The sequence below is a fragment of the Carcharodon carcharias genome, chromosome 1, assembly GCF_017639515.1.
Source record: "Carcharodon carcharias isolate sCarCar2 chromosome 1, sCarCar2.pri, whole genome shotgun sequence".
Classification (NCBI taxonomy): Eukaryota; Metazoa; Chordata; class Chondrichthyes; order Lamniformes; family Lamnidae; genus Carcharodon; species Carcharodon carcharias.
In genome coordinates this window covers 17,381,088-17,393,934 of record NC_054467.1, presented here as the reverse complement: position 1 = coordinate 17,393,934, position 12,847 = coordinate 17,381,088, and positions in this window count along the sequence as shown.

The window sequence follows — 12,847 nt, the reverse complement described above, 5'->3', positions numbered from 1 at the left end:
AAATAATGCTGGTCTAGCCAGCGAAGCCCACATCCCATGAATGAATATTAAAAAATTGGTGATCTTTCTGAGAGGCAATGGATACAGAAGGTGAGGGAAATGTGGTGGTCGTTGCTGGCATCAATAGAGGGAACACGCTCCTGAGGTTGAGAACAAGGCATTTTTATTTGGGCAGACGGGGGGGGCTTCACTCTGAGTTAACCTGAGGGAACTCGATTCTGATATTGTGAAAAAGATTTCCATTTCCTAGCAGCTCTGCCAAAGGCCAGCAACATAACCCAAGTCTACTAAAAAAAACAGAACCAGCCTCAGTGCAGCGAAACCCCACTCCCACTCTCAATCCAGATTCTCCTTGCATCACCACAGCTGTATAGTATCAACAATAAATCTGAGTTAGCAGCCCGCCTCCACTCCACCCCCCGAGGTTAAATGCTCTGTACAGCAGTGCTGCCAAAAAACAGTCAAACTTTCCAAAGGTGGGAAACTGAAGTCAAGTATTAGTAAGTACTGGGGTTAGACTTGACTCATTTGAAGGGAATCTTTGTACGAAATGGCAACGTATTGCTAAGTTGTTCTTACTGTTAAGTATTATAAAAGGTAGACTGGCAGAGCTCATGGTACAGTTCTGCTATTTTATAACGGCAGAAACATTATTACTATGTATTGTAGTATTCTGCTGCTTAGTGTCATTGTGTCTAATCTGAACTGTGCCTTTATGACCACACAATCTCATTGTTGTAAGCATGGGAATCTTGAGTTCCCTGAGAGTTCAGTTGCCATCTGTGAGAGAATCTTTCAGATTGACGGGTGTATATGGATTTCTGGCTCCAAGTCAAAACATAAGCACAAGATGACTGCCTTTTTCTCTCTTTTATGACACCTGAAATACAATTGATGGAAAATGTTCATCTTATAAACTAAGAGACCGCCTGTGGTATTGGTCCTGGTGAGTGTGAGGATAAGCTGCCTTAGAACAGGACTGCTTATGCCAACTAGGATACAACATCAGTGAGTGAGTAAATCCAGTTTCATTTTAAAATACATTTATTCTAGAATTTTAGTGGTGCTTGTAGTAATCGGGGTTGAAAGGATTAACATGGGGGACTCTGGAAACAGTACCACCCACATGGTGATGTAGGAGACACATGAGCAAGAATCAAGAGGGAGAATGCTTATGGCTTAGACAACCAACTTTGGATTACACAGAAAGAGACCATTCAGCCCATCATACCTGTGCCGTATCCTTATTTGTAAAAGAAAAATTCTCCTCATATCCCCCAGGATTTTTCTTTGCCAATTATATTAAATCTGTGTCCTCTGGTTATTGCAAATGGCAACAGATTCTATCCATCTATTCTATCAAAAGTCCTGCTAATTTTGGGTACCTCTATCAAATCTCCCTGTAACATCCTTTGCTCCAAGGAGAACAATCCCAGGTTCGCTTGTCTCTCCACATACCTAAATACCCTCATCCCTGTTACATGGTTTCTGGTACATCTCCACTGCACACTCTCCCAGAACTAGACACAATACTCTAGCTAAGGTCTAACCAGTGATAAGGATCTGTCATCATTTCCTTGCTATTGTACTCTATGCCTTTATTTAGAATGTCGAGAGTACCATATGATTTCCTTTTTTAAAAGCTTTATCAACGTGTCCTTCCAACTTCAAAGATTTGTGTGAGGCCCCACATCTCTGTTCCTGCACCATCCTTTAAAATTGTATCATTTATACTTCCTTTTGTTATTCTCCTTCCAAACTTCACACTTCCCTGCATTACATTTCACCTGCTGTGTGACTGCCCATTTCCCCAGTGTATGTCCTCCTGGAAGCTGCTACCAACTTCCTCACTATTTACCACATTTCCGAGCTTTGTGACTTCCTCAAACTTTGAAATCATGCACTCTCTACCCAAGTACATATTATTACATCCAAATGGATTCAAGGGAGACGGGACATCAGCCAGGGTTCCTGCTCCTTGCCCTCACCCACTGACTTGGGATATGTGTACACAGTTTTATAGACACAATAGTTATATATATAAAATCTGTTGAACTTCTGTGGCGTTGTTCACAAGGAATCAAGAGCAAGAACAATCTGTAAGTGGGAAGCAGTGTTAGATGTTAATGGATAACTGAACTAGAGTATACCAATTTAATTTAGTTAACTTTTTGAAGACATATGTTCTGTGCTAGCTTTTGATTTTACATTATTTTATGTAATTAAATATAATAAGGCAATGTGGGAACCAGAGAATATACTAAGAGGGGTAGATGAAGTGAGAGATCTTGGCATACAAGTACACAGGTCCCTGAAGGCAGCAGTTCAAGTAGACAAGGTTGTAAAGAAGGCATATGGAATGCTTTCCTTCATTGGCGGAGGTATAGAATATAAAAGTAAAGATATAATGTTGGAATTGTATAAAACACTGGTGAGGCCACAACTGGAGTATTGTGTGCAATTCTGGTCACCACATTACAGGAAGGACGTAATAGCTCTGGAGAGAGTGCAGAGGAGGTTTACAAGAATGTTGCCAGGGTTAGAAAAGTGTAGCTACAAGGAGAGATTGGATAAGTCAGGGTTATTTTCCTGAGAACAAAGAAGGCTGAGAAGTGACTTGAATGAGGTGTACAAAACTATGAGGGGAATAGATAGAGTGGACAGGATAAAATTGTTTCCCTTGATGGAGAATTCTAGAATCAGGGGACATAGATTCAAGATAAGTGGCAGAAGGTGTAGGAAAAAGTACCTGGATCTGCACCTTAAGTGTTGTAAGCTGCAGGGCTATGGGCTGGGTGCAGGAAGGTGGGATTAGAAAGGGCACCTGGGTGTCCTTGGGCTGGCATGGACAAGATAGGCTGAATGGCCTCCTTCTGTGCTGTAACTTGTCTATGGTTTTAAGTAGAGTTCATCCCAGCGTTGGAATTTCTCTGTACAATGGGGTGAGAAACTTGATGATGTCATACTGTGGCACCACAGCGACATCACTGGTGGGAGGGTGTAATTATAGCATATAGGCTGTGGAACTGGGAGATGCCATACTGAGGCACTAGAGTGCCATTACTAGTTGGAGGGTATGATTATAGCATGGAGCATTTACATAGGCAATTTACGTTATAAATCCAGGCAGGAGAATTGATCATGGAAAGTTGAAGGGAAGTGCATACAAGCATAAGATTTCAAATAAACATACATGTACATTTTTGAAGTTGAGAATACTCAGCAAACCTGTTTGTAGGTATATCAGTTGGAGGTAGATGTCTGATATTTATTTTCTTTACACCGAATTATAAGGCTGTGGAATTCTCTTCCAGTGTTAGTGGTTGAGGCAGAAACAATGAAGGTAGTGTCCATTCATCTGCCATTGATAAACTGATGAGATCAGGTGCGACACTCCTCGTCTGATTTTAATCTCCATTGAGATCGACTGAGAGTAACAATCGGTGTGCTGAAAAACTGGCATTCCACCCAGTCCTGTGGTTTCCCACCCAGTGACTTAGATTAAAATGACCTGCTATATCACCATTCGAGGCTAGATTGTATGGGTGAATGAAGGGATGTGGATAAAGGGGTGTAAATGTGATTATGGCTATTTGCTTATGTGGAGGGCGAATATTTGCTTAGGGTGATTGCCTGTTTCTGTGTTGTTACTTTTATGTATTTCTAGATCTAAGTGAATGTGACATAAATACATATTAAATACCAACTCATTCAATAATTTATACAAAATATAAGCAACTTTACATCTCTTACATTGCTCATACTTACAATTAGGATAACATTCGCAGACTCGTTGAAGGACATATCTTTTCATTTCTCAAGGGAATGTTTGCTGGCAGTCAAAAGACTGTAGAGCAAGTGAGCTGACTTAATGGAATCAATGGCTTCATCAACATGAAAAAATATTCAAGCTAATTTCCATCCTTTGAGATTTCAGCATTACAAGGTGATTGAGCAACTCCTTCAAAAGGTCAGAGATTTCAATCAGCCAATAGCTAAACTATTCAGAGCAGGATGTTCCCAGTTTGAAGCCCTAGCCTTGTATTGAATTAGCTGTGGAAGAAGTTGGAGCATATACAATTGACTCCAGCATCCCTGGGCTAGTTGGGGGGCAGGTGTAAAATTCAGCTGAGTGCCTGCTTCTGATTACTATCCAGTGCTCCCTGCTGCAGTTGAATAGGCTGCCTCACTCATTGCCTGTGCTCAGACATAAAGGATGGTCACTTGAGGTAAGCACCAGAGGTATTAGCACCTGGGAGCCTGCATTCCACAACAATTCATAGTCTCAGAAAGGAGGGGGAGGGGAAAAAATTAGAGTGGATGGCAGTAACAGTGGTTTTGTGGTACAGAGAGCCTTGAAAGTAAAAATTGGATTGGGGGAGAAGCAGATCGAATCATGAATGGAGGCTTCAATTCACTATGCTAAAGGCAACATTGTACAATGATAAAAGCAAAATACTGTGAATGCTGGAAATCTGAAACAGAAACAAATATTGCTGGAAAATCTCAGCAGGTCTGACAGCATCTGTGGAGAGTAAGACAGAGTTGATATTTTGAGTCCACATGACTCTTCTTCAGAACTAAAGAGAAGTAAAAATGTAGTGAAATATATACTGTTTAAAGGGGGGTGGGACAGGTGAAGCTGGATAGAAGGCCAGCGATAGGTGGAGACAAAGGAGAGATTGTGAAAGATGCCATAAACTGGCTAAAGGAGGAGCTAATGGTGACATTAGGAGTAGATAGCAGCATGAGCAAGTGACAGATGGCCCTAGCAGGGGGTGGAGTGGGGGGAGGGAGGGGATGGTGTGGGGGACAAGATTGAAATAGGCTAAAAGGTGGGGATAAAACAATGAATGGAAATAAATTTTAAAAATAATAATAGAAATAGGTGGGAAAAAATATAAAAATAAAAAAATAAAAATTTGAAAAAAGGGGATCAAAAGGGGGTGAGGATGGAGGAGAGAGTTCATGATCTGAAGTTGTTGAACTCGATGTTAAGTCCGGAAGGCCTTAAAGTGCCTAGGTAAAGTGCCTAATTGGAAGATGAGGTGCAGCTCCTCCAGTTTGCGTTGAGCTTCACTGGAACAATGCAGCAGGCCAAGGATGGACATATGGGCATGAGAACAGGGTGGTGTGTTGAAATGGCAAGTGACAGAGAGGTCTGGGTCATACTTGCGAACAGATCGAAGGTGTTCTGCAAAGCGTTTGGTCTCTCCAATGTAGAGGAAACCGCATTGGGAGCAGCGAATACAGTAGACCAAATTGAGGGATGTGCAAGCGAAATGCTTTTTCATTTGAAAGGAGTGTTTGGGCCCTTAGATGGTGAGGAGGGGGGAAGTAAAGGGGCAGGTGTTACACCTTCTGTGATTGCATGGGCAGGTGCCGTGGGAGGGTGTTGAAGTGTAGGGGTGATGAAGGAGTGGACCAGGGTGTCACGGAGGGAATGGTCCCTACGGAATGCCGATGGGGGTGGGGGGTGAAGGGAAGATGTGTTTGGTGGTGGCATCATGCTGGAGTTGGCGTAAATGGCGGAGGATGATCCTTTGAATGCGGAGGCTGGTGGGGTGTTAAGTGAGGACAAGGGGGACCCTTTCATGGTTCTGGGAGGGAGAGGAAGATGTGAGGGCAGAGGCGCAGGAGATGGGTTGGACACGGTTGAGGGCCCTGTCAACTACCGTGGGTGGAAGACCTCGGTTAAGGAAGAAGAAAGATATGTCAGAAGCAATATTTTGGAAAGTGGCATCATCGGAACAGATGCCACTTTATTTATTTCCATTCATTGTTTTATCCCCTCCTTTTAGCCTATTTCGACTTTTTCGCCCACACCGTCTCCTCCCCCGCCCCACCCCCGCTAGGGCCATCGTCACTTGCTCATCCTGCTTTCTACTCTTAATGTTACCATTAGCACCTCCTTTAGCCAGTATCACCACCAATAACAACTCTTCGACCTCTTATTCATGACATCTTTCACAATCTCTCCTTTGTCTCCACCTATCGCTAGCCTTCTTTTCAGCTTCACCTGTCCCACCCCCCCTTAAACCGTATATATTTCACCACATTTTTACTTCTCTTTAGTTCTGAAGAAGATTCATTCGGACTCAAAACGTTAACTCTGTCTTACTCTCCTCAGATGCTGTCAGACCTGCTGAGTTTTTCCAGCAATTTTTCTTTTTGCAACATTATACAAATCTGGTTTCATCTGTGAATTCGGGTAAAGTGCTCCTTTTAATGTTCTGTCATGTATATTTATCAAGGATTGAATGTAATGGAATTATGCGCAAGTCTGGGCCATTGGAAGGCAGCAGATTCTTCGACTGTAGTTTGTGGATTCTGCCACAATCAGTTACAGCAGAACATATTGTGAATGTGAGAGTGTAATTACACATATTACATCATCTCCACAATTGGACTGCCAGCTACATGTTGGAAACTATCTAGCAACATTTGGAACTAAAACCCACTTTGGCTCACAACACTGCATTTGGTTTCTTTTGGTAGTTGGTGTTGTGTGCAATTGACCATTATTCTGTCAGTACATTTCATTGTGATACAAGAGAATGTTGCTACAGACTGAGGTAAAGCCACGAACACTAACCAAGTTGTTTCTGAAACCCAGTCAATTTGTGGACACAGAGGAGGCGAAATTGATCTTGGGCAGTAGTGCAAGGCAGGTATTGGGAAGCATCCCTATCCATGAGGTGGGAGGACTCAAAATTCCACCCAGTGTACTCAGACTTGTGGTATGAAATGCCACAAGGGATCTGCTCATAAGAATATGTGGTCTAAAGTACAATCTTTAATACAAAGTACAAAATTAATTGAAGAGATCATCTTAACTATCACCCTAATTAAGAACTGAATGAATGGAACAATTTCCATAACTGACTTCTCCTGAATGGGTTAATGATTCAAACATTTACCATACTATACAACATTTATGATATCCACCACTGAAGGTGAGCGGAGGTAATGTTTTCACCTGTTTATTAATCTGTTTGTAAATAATATATCTCAAAAACTAATGGATGGATTTCAGTGAAACTTGTTACACTGATAGGGTAAGTCCCAAGGAAGAACTGATTAGTTTTTAGCGAAGATGTGCATCCGAATCTTGGATTTTTTAAAAGGATCTGTTAACATTGGAAGATAGAACGAGTTAACTTTTAAAAAATATATCATGGGTTGTTTTATTAAGAATTTTTGTTTATTGTTTTCAAATGTCATGGATTGTCTCAGCTGCTGTGTTGCAATTTGTCATAGCTATCAAAATGTAAGCAGAGTTTTCACAGCAGGTTGTTGGATGTGGATTGGCCTGAAGTTCCCTCAGTGAGATGAAGCTCTTAATAATTTTTTTTTCTCAGCTTTGTTGTTTCAGAGCATCAGGCAGGGAAAAGCCTCAAGGGAGAGCTGCATAATTGTAATAACATTGAGTTAACATAACGTGGCAGAGGTACACGCTTCACTGAGTGCCCGTTTCACTTTTTGGATAGTGTAACAAACAAGAACAGATTTATTAGATGAGTACTTTGTATCCAGTTGTATATATATTTTCATCATAGAGATAGAAGATAAAATATCATTAAAGAAGGGAAGCTAAAACTAAATCTGTGGGAACACTTATTGGACTAACGATAAGTAACAAAATGCTAATGGAGAAAATTATGGAACTTAAAACACACAAATCTCCAGGACCTGATGGCTTCCAACCTAGGGTATTAACAGAAATAAGTAAGGAATTGCAGAAGTGTTAGCCAGCCTTTCAACATTTGGAAGTTGTGCTATTCGATCAGAAATGTATTAATGTCTTTCCACTATTGAAGAAGACTGAAAGAAAGAAACCCAGTAATTAGTGTTTAATGTTAGTTATTGACAAGTTATTATAATCCGTCATTATGTATAAAGTGACTGAGCACTTGGACAAATATGAGCTGATCAGAGAAAGTTAACATGGCTTTGTTAAGGATAAGTCATGTCTGACTAAGCTAGTTGAGTGTTTTGAGGAGGTCTATAATGAGGATAAGGGAGTTTCTATGGATGTTATCAATATAGCCTTCCAGAAGGCATTCAATATGTTTTCAGGCAAGGAATCATGAGCAGAAATGAGAGTGCACTGAATTGGATGGAGCCTTTTGACTTGTGTTGGAAATTGGTTCAGAGAGAAGAGAACAGACAGTGGATATCAAGGATAAGTGCTCTGATTGGCAGGATGTGACATTTGGCGGTCCATTAACAGGGATCTATTCTGGGCCTTAACTTTTCATCATATTTGTTAATGACTTAGATGGAGATTGTGTATCCAAGTTTGAAGCTTAGGAATGTATTAAGTAGTACAGATAGGAGCAGGAAGTTGCAAAGGGACAGATCAAGAGATTGGATAAAACTGTGGAAAATAGAGTTCAACATGGAAAAGAGTGAGGTCATCCATTTTTGACCCAAGGAAAGTAAATCAGTTTGATTGATAAATGGTGAGAAACTAGAAACTGTAAAGGAGCATTGAGCTTGGGAATTCAAGTAGGCAAATCATTAAGAGTCAGTAAACAGTTATAAAGTGCAATCAAAAAAGTGAATGGAATGTCAGTCTCTACTGAAGGGGCCTGGAATACAAAGCATAAACATAATACAGATCATAAGTTATGCTTTACTTGTATAGAGCCTTTGCCAGATCACATCTGGTCCTGTATTCAGTTTCACAGCTCAGGAAGGTTAAATGAGCCTTGGAAGGGTTGCAGAGTGCAGATTCACAAGAACGATACTGGGGCTCAGAGGATTAAGTTATGAAGTTAAACTTGATTTGTATTGTCTTGAATATAAATGATTGAGGGGTGTCCGAGCTAGGTATTTAAGCATTAAAAGTATCTGATAGGGAAGATATGGAGACATTGTTTTCTGTAGCAGGGAAAATCAACAGCAATGAGACATAATCTTAAAATAAAACTTAAAATTGGGATTGAAATCGGGAAACACTTTCTCACACAAAGGCTAGTAGAGTTTTGGAGTTCTGACCCTGTCCCCTCCCAAAAGCCTGTGGATGCTATGACAATTGAAGCTTTCAAGAACAAAACAGATAGACTTGATAGATAAAGCATATAGAGGAGAGGTGGGAAAATGGAACTGAGGTGCAGATCAGCCATGATCTGACTGAATAGTGCAAGGGTTTTAGGGGCTGAATTGTCCACTCATGTCCCTAATGTTCTTATGTACATATATTTCTCAAATCTATCAGCTTACCATTACAGCATCAAACACACAGAATAGAGGTGAGTCTCTGTCCTTACGCAGAAAGTTGTGGAATGGAAACCTGAGGGAATTTATATCTTGTGTAGAAACCTGTTTTAATATTATTATGAAATGCCATGTCAAAATGAAAATAGAAGCAGCAACAGTGAAAATTTTCACTTATAGAGTGCCTTTAACATAGAAAAAAGCACCCCCCAAGGTGATTCACAATGAAGTGGACTGTGACCCAATATTTGGTCAAAATGGTGGATTTTAAGGATGGTATTAAAGAAGAGGGAAATGGAAGGATTTAGAGAAGGAATTGCAGAACATGAGACTATTACAGAGGCATGGCTGCCCATGTTCAGCGAAGTGAGTGGATGTTAGATAGTGAGAGAAATCAAGCATGGAAGGATCCAAATGTAAGGATGTGAATTTTATATTTGAGTTAGTGGGAGATTGGCAGCAAATGTAGGTCAATATTGATGGGTTGGCACGGATAGGGTCTGGGCAAAATACATAGTTTTGGTTGATCTAAAATTTATAATGGATGGATTATGGAAGCCAGCTAGGAAAGCATTATAATAATTGAGTCTGGAGATGACAAAAGCAGGTAGACTGAGAATGCAATAGAGGTGGACCATGTTAGAGTCTTTGTGGTGGAGAGGTTAAGTAGTCGAAAACTCAGCTGAAGTTTACACAGGATGCCAAGGTTGCAAATGCTCTGATTCAGCCGGAGACAATGGCCAGGATGTGGGCGGAGTTGGTGAAGAAGATCCAGAGTTTGTGCTGGAGCCTAAAGTCAATAATGGCTTGGGTCTTCCTAATACTTAGCTGGAGGAAATCACAGTACATCAAAGGCTGGACGTTGGGCAGCAGTGTGACTGCAGACAAGCACTACACTCTGTTTTTGATGGCCCAACAGGGAGTTTAATGCACAATGTCCGTTTATAAGCTTTCTCTAACCAGCAGTTTCGAAGTATTAAATACGGATGAGTGTGCAGTTAGCTCCACTTAATCAGATTTGGAAATTGTGAGTTAATTCAATAGATTACATTTCCCCTTTTCAGCTCATGATGTGAAACAATGTGTTTTTTTTTATATTGAGGTTGTTTTCACCCACTGTTTAGTCGGATATGTGATCCCATTAGTAAATGTTTCCTGGCAGAGAACTCTTGGGAAATAGGAGTGCGGTACTGTATTGAATTACTATATAAGCAGTAATATAAGCACGGTGACAAGAGAAGCCTTTTGTGTTTATTGTATTAGATTAGGGGCTAATATTAAACATACATCTCTGGTGGAGGCTGCGCAGTAAATAGGACTGGGTTTAAAGCTGTTTCCCCATGGCTTTTTCCATCACTACAATACACTTTTCACTCACTAAGTCCACCCACTTCTATGTTTTCTGATATCTGTGAGAATTCACTAACAAGGTTACCTCCTGTCACCTGTTAAAATGGGATCTATATAAACTCATGGTGCCTATCTCCTAGTGCAGTTCATTGAAAATCCTTGTCTTCATAGATAAATCCTTCCATGACCTTGCCTAATTTGACCTTTGACTCTGTGACATATTGTGCATCCCAGGGTGTTAGCCATGGCTCACCTCTGAGTCAGAAGATTATGGGTTCAAGTCCTACTCCAGGGATTTGAACACATCACCCAGGCTGTTGATTCGGTGCAGTAATTCAAAAGTTCTGCACTGGAGGTGCTGCCTTTCAGGCAAAACTTTAAGCTGACTCAGTTGGGTGGACATAAAAGATAGCGCTGAAAATCAGGATAGTACTCTCAGTGTCCTAACCAATATTAATCCCTCAATCAACAGCATCAACAAACAATTGTCTGCTGACTTATCACTTTTCAGTTTATGGGACTATGTTGTATGCAAATTTCCTAATGCATGGACTATATTTTATACAAATTTCCTTATATTGCAACAGAAACTAACTTCAAAAGTACTTTGTTGATTGTGAAGTCTTCAGGATGTACTGAGGATGATGGAGGTGCTTTATCAATGCAAGTTCTTTCTTCCTGATTTGGTGGTAAAGCTTTTATCTAAGTCCTAATCTTTAAAACCCCCTTCTAAAGCTTAAAACCCCCTTCTAAAGCTCTCTGCTGTGCCACTTCCCTTGTTATCTTTAAATACCTCACAATTCTTTCAATTGCCTCTGGTTGCCACTCCTAATTCTCTTGCTCACCATTCCACCTATTCTCTTGTATGTAATGCACTTTGGAAGGCTTTATGGCATTAAAGATCCTCTTCAAATACAGGCCCCTGTTGTCCAGAAATAAACCAAAGGGTTTGAGAGTTTGGGCAAACCTCCTTCGCTGCCCAATTATTTTTGGTAAGGTGTTTATTCCCTTTTGTTCCCCATCTCTTCCCCATGTTTCAAAGCCTGATATTGCCCCTGACATCTCCCACCTCTTTCAATGTCGCTGCACTTTTGTCACTTGGGAAAGTAAACAGCAAGACCAAAATGACAATTTGTTCAATAACTTTGTCAGACAGTTACCTTTATTTTGGAATAAAAGAAAATGAATTTAAAATAAATTCAATGCAACCTCAATCCGCCAAATATATATTGCAAATGTGATACCTTAGTACATATTAATCATATTACACTTGGCTGATTAATTCAAATATCACAATATAGAATATATAACTGTATCCATTTAAAGGATTAGCATACAAACATGCAACAATGATGAACAGGATAAGTCAATCCAATCTGGCTCACATAATTGCCTTGTGCATTACAATATATACATACACACATCTGATTCGGAAGCCATTTAATCTCTGGCGAGAGGTTAAAAAAACAAATTGAAACCATAATAGCGAATTTAATCTGATTTCGAAGGTTAATCCAATGTGGCTCTCAGTGAATTGCTCTTCCCTTATGATATAGGGCACCTTTATTCAAAAAGCTTTGCCTTGAACCTAACAGTGTACCAATTCCAATATTGTTGCTGAATCTGTCATTGAATCTAATGGTGTTATTAATCTATGTTACTGAAACTGCTACACCATCTAGGTGTTATTAACCTGTTACATAATCTGTAGCTGAATCTCCTGGTATTACTGAATTTCCCAGTGTTACAGAATCTCACAATATTACTGAATCTCCCAGTATTACTGAATCTCAGTGTTACTGAAACTCAATATTACTGAATCTGTGTTACTGAATCTCACAGTATTAATGAAGTTACTGAACCTCGCAGTTTTACTGAATCTGGCAATATTACGGAATCTCACAACATTACTGAATCTCAGTATTACTTGGGAATTTCCCAATGTTACTGAATTTGTTAATGAATCTGACAATGTTACTGACTCAGTATTACTGAATCTTAATATTGTTGAATCTTCCAATATCACTGAATCTTTCAGTATTACTGAATCTCGCAATATCACTTTAATCTCAGTATTATTGAATCTCCCAATGTTACTGAACCTCACAATACTATTGCATCTTGCAATTTTACTGAATCTCGGTGTTAATGAACCTCACAATGTTATTGACTCGCAGTATTACTGAATCTGACGGTGTTACTGATCTCTCGCAATGTTGCTGAATCTCTGTTTTTCTCAATTCCCCCAATGCACAAGAGTCTCCCTCATTGTTGC